Here is an 8,281-nt window from a genome sequence, read left to right on the forward strand (position 1 = left end):
TTGCAAGCTATCCATTGGACAAGCAGAAGAATCTCTCTCTCTCTCTCTCTCTCTCTCTCTCTCTCTCTCTGATTGAGTCATATGCTTTGTCGCCCTTCGATCACAATGCCAATTGGTACATCTTGCCTTTTTCACTTGAAAATATATTATATTTTTTTCCTAGAAGTTTTTTCCATTTCAAACATTATAGAGTGAAATTAGTACCTACGTAAAACGATAAATTAAAGAAAACTTTGTTAGCATTATTCTTTTTTACTCTAGATGGGAGATTGTTACAAAAAAGAAAAAACAAAGATTCGATTTTTATTTAATTAAAAGCCTAATTTGCAATCTCATGAGCAGTGCCATGTTAGGCCTATGAGTCCACTTCATTCTCCATCTCGGATTGCTGCGAAGTAGAAAGTGAGGGTTCAAGATGAAAGGTTGAATACTCCAACGGTAAAGCCCCTTTTGTTGAATGGCATCATTCGAGACATTGCAATCACCTTCAAAAATCCCTTGATGCCAATGGATTCAGCAAATTTGCTAGCCAGAAGAAGAGCCGTATCTCTGCTTCCATCAACAAGTTTCATCTTCCACATCATATCCACACTTGGATAACTGAGCCTCTCCCCAATTGTGCAATTGGTATCCTTATTTTCAGCATCTGCATTAAACTTCAACTCTTGATCTAACGGTGGAGTCAAGAGTTTGTCCTTTCCCTAAGAGAATTGACTTCCTTGCTTAACTCAACTCCATTCTCATCCATAAGCATGTTTGAAAATTCCATAAAATCTTGTACGACAAGCTTGACCACTTAGAAAAGATTTGGAATAGTCTGATCATGTGATGTTGCATTCCTACAACGCCACCTTTCAGTACAAAGAAGAGAAATATTTATGTGACCATCCTTAATCTATCGTGAGAGTATAGTTTGTCATTGGTCACAAAAAAATAATAATAATTAGAAATTGCTCAAAGCCCACTCATTCAAGAATTTAAGGCTCGCAACATGTTGTTACTCTAACAATAGTCGAAAGACTGTTATGTTCATAAAGTGCTACAAAGAATTTATGCATAAAAGGTGATTACCTTTCATAATGGAGAAGGCGAAGCCTCAACCTCGTCATTCCAAAAATTGGAGTCCAGAAATATTTGCCTTCAAGGACTCAAAGCCATGAGGTGAATATTAGGTTGGTCAATTTCATTCAAATGCACACTAATGCAAATTCTAATCTTTGTGTACTAAAGGCTGCTTTTACATGGTATACAAGACCCTGAAAATTGATCATCGGAATTCGATCTAAAATTGCCCAAGGATGCAATTGACCTTTTGGTCCACCAAGAGTGAGAAAATATCCTGGTGTAACAAAATGATACTACAACATGCTTAGTATATTCAACTTCAAATTTCCATTTTCAAGATATTTCATCCCTTCACAATATTTTAGATCATATATATAAATTGCTTTTAGATGCTAGCAAGTTGTGACCCAACAGCCAAATGTTGAAAATATAATGCCAATGGTTCCATTGGTACCCCTTATGTGAATATATTTGATGGGCCTAACATGCCAATTAATGCAAATAATCTGGCAAGATTAGCATTATTGCCTATGGGCAAGATGGCCAATTAAATCCATGCTAAAAACCTATATAGTTTGCCAAAGAAGTTTGACAACAATTAGGCTTACTCATGGGTGCTATTCTACATATTTATAGGAAACCATACCTGAAAGGATTGATAATTAGCGGTTCAAGAAATTTATGTTTGGGAAAATTTCAATTGAAGATGACAAAATAATGAGGTTAGAAATATGTGCGTTAGTTGAGTAGACCATATGAAAGAAGTACAAGCCACTGTCATAATAGGTGCCTAAAACTTATGCGTTTTCTATTGCTAACGCATGAATTTTTGTCCGACAAATCATACATGCAATTTTTGATTAAAAGTCAATAAAATATGACTGAAAAAAGAAATGAAATGAACGAAATAAATAAACAGACCGGAGCCAGTTGCAGATGAACTCGGCTGGATGGATTTTATCACTGCCGAGCATCGCCATTAGAGATTCTCGTAATCTGCGTCTGATTTCTATCATCTTCTTCCTCCGATGGAGGAAAACAGCGGTGACTGAAGCTTGATCGAAATTGAACTCTTCACTTCGAGCTCCTAATCATTAAATCGAGCCCAAAAGGATTAAAAGCTGGTTTCCTATTTCGATTCGATCAATAGCAATGACTTCTCGGTATCTTTCTTGGATCATCAGTGCTCGTCTCAGTCCTCTCCAGTCACTGAAGAAACTCTGGACGGAGTAACAAAATAAAATCCTCGTCCGGCTCAGGAGCTCCGAGGCGGCTACCTCTCTACGTTTCCAGCGTCGCAGTCACGAGAAGTGCTCTGTTTGCCCTTGCCTTTTAGTCAAAATCGTTGGAGCACTCGGATTCAGGTTCTTTCCTTCATCGCCAGCGTCGATACTCATTGGTGACATCTCCAGGACCTCTTCCATCTTTTCTAATCATCAGTCGCGCTCAGTTATTGTTCTTATTCAAGGTCGTGAGTTCGTTTGAAAGCCAATCGTGTCTGAGTTGATCTCTATAATTGTGAATGTCGTGCATTGCTTTAGTGTTAGTCTGGTATCGATTACGTGCTCACTGCCGTTTCGTTTTGTTCCTCAACCAGGCGCTCACCACCTGTTTGCTAATTTGCCTGAATCAATCACGCGATGTGTAGTTGATGTCAAATAGAAACCGAGCTTAAACTGAGAACTAAAGGTCTGAATTAGATGAAGATCATCTCTAATTGAGTATCTATTTGCGACTTGAGACTGTTTTGATGATGCCGAGATGGTTTGGTTATGGATTCCTGTTTTGTGATCGCAACCGCATGCATAGTGCCTGTTTGATGATATGTCTGAACCGGAGTAGTGCAGATTTGTTCTTGTTGTTGATCGATATAAGAACATATTGACATGATACGCACATAGTGATCTTATAATGCAATTACCATGACTTTATTTGCCGGCCAAGATGCATTACACACGATTTCAGTACAATATCGGTCTTCATTACTCTTTGTTGATTTTTGATTGTTCGTTTGTTCTTGTATAGGTTGATACCTTGCCTCTTGCCTGTCATTTAAGATAATATTGTTCAGAATCGCTTTCTGTGAGTTCAATTCAGTGTACGCCCTGGGAATCAATGAGGACTGAAAAGCATGGACAGTATAATACAGAGAATAGATACGTTCGATGTTGAAGTGCTCATACATGTGTAATTCAAAAACTGATCAGTGAAAATCAGCCCAAACAAATCAACCTAAATGTATAGTAATATGGTTTCAATCATGTCAATTGGACCGTTTCTAATTTTGGTGGATTTGGGCCACTACCGGTCTGAGGATTGCCTTCATGGGCTGTGCAAACTACACTAAGACTAAATTAAGCCCTCTTTTTATTTATTTATATTTTATCTATATGTAATTTTCATTATTTTCGAACAAATATTGCCTGAAATGTCGACCAAAAATTAGATATCAACCGTCCTTCCTTTCTTTCAACATGACGAGTTTCCTTTTTTAGCGGTAGTTGCACACTCTCAGGTCTCCAACTTGTCTCCCCTAAAGCCTATGACCACCACGACAATGTGCACTCTAGATGGATGTGCGTCCGAGAAACAGAAAATAATGTGTGCGTGTGAATGTGTCCACGTTAGTTTGGCCCCAAAAAGGCATATCAACATTTTTTTTTTTTTTTTTTTTAAACGGCATTCAATGCACATGAGAAAATATGGTCATTAGAATGACTCAAAATTGGACAGAGACATTTTTTGAAAGTACGAAGACCATATTTTGAACAAAAGAAAGTAAAGGAAATATTTTGAATCTCAAGTAAGAGTACAAGATTTTGATTGCACTTTACTTCAAACTTACTGCATAGGACACCGTTGATGATAGCTACTCTGCAATTTTCTCCCGTCTAATTTTTTTTGGGTTACAAAGAGGATAAGCTTTTGGACGATTCTAGTGTCTTGAAACAAACTACGAACACTATTCTATGCTGTTGAATTTAGGAAAGAGTCGGCAAATGGAAAACCCCATTGGTAGCAAAAGTAGACAGAGGATTGCTTGTCTGTCACAGTTAGAAATTTACAATCACGCGATAATTTCTTATAAAAATTAATAAATTCAACCCATAAAAAAAGTATAGCATGAAATACATATTCATAAGTTTTCAAAATAGTACGAAATAGTTGTTGTCTATTTGCTAACATTTACCAAGTCCTCCACCCCTTCTCGCGCCTCTCCCGGTCTCGCACTTTAATCTTCTACAATTCACTTGAAAAATTGGTTTCTTTTGATTTTGACATTATTGACTTTTTACCTTTTTGATAACAAAAAGAAAATATCATTTTAGCATTCTACATCTGACCTACTAAAATTTATATAAGTAGGACTTGATCGAGAATATGGCAGAGCTATAGGAGTCGATCCAGAAAAAAGGAATAAAGGATCCAATTGCGCAAGCAACATAAGTGCAGGTACTATAGACGAATACCTATTTTTCTTTGTTATGGCGGTTTCTACAATAGATGCAGACCTACTTTTTATTTTGATTAGCAAGCAAGAGTTCTATTGATCAATAAACAAAACCTGTCATTTTAATGGTGATGAAGAACTATGAAAAGAAGAAAGATCGAAATTGCTCTTTGTCAAGTTTAATAACCGAACCACTATGGAATTCTTCATGGATGTGAGTGTTTGAACAACACTTTATCCTAGAATTGATAATAAGCAAACCTCCATGATCTGGCAAAGGCTAACGGACCACAAAATATCCAAAAGCCAACCACGAACCCAAGTGGTATGCCCATGTAAAACCACTTCTTTTTACTATCGTCGTAGTCGCTGCCATCATCTGGGTCACTTTCAGATGGAACACAACCTGCTTCTTCCGTCCTATTCCTGGTAATTGAGCAAGTTTTCTCGAGCGGAATCCTGCACAAACCAAGGTTTCCTCCGAAAGAACTTGAGCAAATTGTTTCCAGTGGAAATCCACACAATCCACTATTATTTTCAAAGGAACTTACTGAAAAGGTGAGAAATTATTTGATCGCTGGGATGCATCCCACAAGTTTATTGTATGAGAGGTTCAGCACGGAAAGAAAATTAAGATCTGAAAGCCATGTGGGAATTGTCCCGTTGAGGTCGTTCCGTGAAAGGTCCAAGGATTCAAGCTGTTGCAAGTTCCCTAAGGATGAAGGAATTGGCCCTGAGAGTGCATTATTTGATAAGTTGAGGAAATAAAGCGCTTTGAGAGCCCCCAAAGTATCAGGTATCGGACCTTCGAAATTGTTGCATGAGAAGTCGATTGAAGTGAAAAGAGTCAAAATCTTCACCAGCTCCACTTGCAGACCTTTGATGGTGACGCTTACTGTATCCTGATAATAGAGCTCCACTTGCCGACCTTTGAGGATGACGCTTGCTGTATCCCGATAAAAGAGTCCAGAAATGTTATAGAGTGGATATTGGATATAATTGAAGTCCACATTAGCCTTCATAGCCTCCCAAGTCATGAGGGATTGAGCAGGCAGAATGCCACTGAAATTGTTGGAAGATATGTCCACAATTTGAAGCATCTTCCAAGGGCCATTAGTCTCCGGACACCCAAACCTTCCATGGAACTTGTTGGATCGTAAAACAAGGACACGTAGACTTGCAATGCTCTTCAATTCACATGGAAACACGTCATCAATTTGGTTGTTTCCCAAGTCTAAAACCTCCAGAGTTGTGCAATTTGCCAATGACGTTGGGAACTTCCCTTGTAATAGATTAATGCTGAGATCCAAAGTCTTCAAACCACATGTTTCGGGGAAATTGATAATGCTACCATCCAAGGCATTATTTCGCAGATTTAATACCTTGAGAGACTCCATCACCAAGCAACCAGGAATACTTCCCCTCAAATAATTATGAGATAGGTCGAGCACCTCGAGATAACTAGCTCTGCAAATTGATTCTGGGATAGACCCCTGGAAATTGTTATTGGACAGGGAGAAGAATATTTTCACAGGAAGACTCGTACCAATAGCAGGTGGAATGTCTAAAGTGAAGTTGTTACTCGAGAAGTCCATGTGTATGGCAAGCGGCGGTAGTGGTAACGTTTGTCCACGGAGCCTGTTCTTATGGAGGTCAAGAACTTCAGAGCAGAAGTAAGATTAGACAACGGTGTTCCAATATCGTCTAGGAATACACAAGATCTTGAAGCTCCCATATCCATTTTGGTATCTTGCCCTGAATTTCATTGTCAGAGAGGTCTAGATATATCAATCTGTGTTGCTCAGCCAAGAACTCAGGTAAGGTCCTCAACTGGCAAGAAGCCAACTTTAAAGTTGCAATGTTAGGGAATGAAGATGCCTGAGAAGCAGTATTTATGGCATCAATGGAAAAACGATTGTAGGAAAGATCCAAATGAGAAAGGTTTCTCAGCTGCTGAACCAAATTAATGTGGAATGAGCCACTGAAATTATTGGAAGAAAGTGAGAGGTATTTGTGCCCTCGGAATTCCCATATAGACATCGGTAGTTCTCCTCCTATATTGTTGTTGCTCAAATCAAGTGTATCCAGTTTGTGTGATGGAGTATTAAAGGATCCATTCACTTGACCAGAAAATCGATTGTTGGAAAGTTGAAGCTTCTGAATTGATGGAAGTGTGAATAGAGATGAAGGAATATTTCCTTCAAGTAAATTGAATTGCAGGTCGAGATTAAGAAGACTCAAGAGGGATTCCCATTGGGTTGAATCGATCTGACCAGCCAGATTATTGTGGGACACAGTGATTTGTGTCAGATTCTTGGACTTACTAAGTGATGGAATTGAACCACTAAAATTGTTGAATGAGAAGTCCAAATAAGTCAGTTGCGAAAGATACGTGAAACAGCTTGGAATATTTCCACCAAAGCTGCAATTCACCAGTTCTATTCTTGACAGATTTCTGAGTTTATCAATTGAATCTGGGAGCCTCCCAGAAATACTTGTGAAACTGAGAAGCAGTGTCCGAAGAGAATCATTCTCCGGAAATTCTGGCAAAAACCCCTGAAGAAGTTCGTTGAATGATAGGTCAAGGGTCTGAAGTGTTTGTACCTGGAAGATTTTTCAAGGGAATACTCCCTGCAGGCCACAAGAACTGAGATGCAGAGTTTTTAAATTGCTGAAGAGGGCAAAGAACTCCGGGACGGTGGTAGACAGATTATTGCCGTCCAGTTTAATCACCGACAGAGAATGAAGTTTCACGAGGGAAGAGCAAGACTCAATGGGACCTGATAAATAACAATTCGTCAGGCTCAACACTTGAAGCTTCAGCAGCAAAGAAGACGACGCATTGCACAATTCATTGCCTGTGGCAGACACGTTCACTCCATCAAGGTACAGCTCTCTCAGCTCGCTAAGATTCCCAACAAGCATCTTTAGATTCGGATTCTCGAGTTTCAGTGAAGTGAACCCAGGAAGATAAATCAGGGATACATCAAGAGTAACCAACCTTGTCAAATGTGATATTCCAATTGGAACCTGCCCTGCGAACCCTGCATTTGAAAGATTTAGGTAGACCAAATTGGTGAATTACCGAACCCAGATGGAATCTCCAAAGACGGGAAGTTGTTGAAAGCCAAATTCAGCCTCTGAAGATAATTGAGTCTGAAAAGACTCGATAAATCATCAAGTCCACTAGTGATACTCTCGTTACTCAGATCAAGCCCCGTGACTTGGCTACCTTTGCAGGTCACACCTTCCCAATAATCATTGCTCTCATTCCATTTGACCAATTTCGTGGACAAAGAAGCATTGAAGTTGAGGCTACTCTTCAATTCCAGCAGCAGCAATTTCTGATCGCCAAAACACTGGCCCGAGACCAATACTGTGTCTATGCTGAAAGGGTTGGTATGTGCGAATATTAAGACCAACCATAGGAGGAGCCAATTCCTCATTTGTTTCAAGCAGATTAGGAAACGCTATTTTACAGAGTTTGTGAGTGAAGACATACAAGGAGGAGTCGTGTTCTTAACGGAAGGCAGATGAACATAAACTTCCTTGTGTGAGATTCCAATGGAGCTTGTGTTTGGTATAACTCATATCACATCCTATCATCAATTTTTCAGTCCCTACGTGTGGCTATCTGTTGGATTATAATGTCTCGAGGCTGCTGTTTTCTGTCTTTTTTTTTTCCTCTGTTTTACTCTGTTTTTTTATTAAAAAAACAGCCAAGTTCATTTAGTTATGTATTTAGTGTTTTTGCTATTTTCTAGG

General features: G+C 39.0%; 2 pseudogenes; both read right to left on the reverse strand.

The window, feature by feature from the left end:
* Positions 1 to 355: 355 nt before the first annotated feature.
* LOC120295876 lies at positions 356 to 6,188 on the reverse strand (annotated as a pseudogene).
* Positions 6,189 to 6,220: 32 nt separating this feature from the next.
* Positions 6,221 to 7,962, reverse strand: LOC120295884 (annotated as a pseudogene).
* Positions 7,963 to 8,281: the final 319 nt, after the last annotated feature.

Source organism: Eucalyptus grandis, chromosome 1 (genome assembly GCF_016545825.1).
Source record: "Eucalyptus grandis isolate ANBG69807.140 chromosome 1, ASM1654582v1, whole genome shotgun sequence".
NCBI lineage: Eukaryota > Viridiplantae > Streptophyta > Magnoliopsida > Myrtales > Myrtaceae > Eucalyptus > Eucalyptus grandis.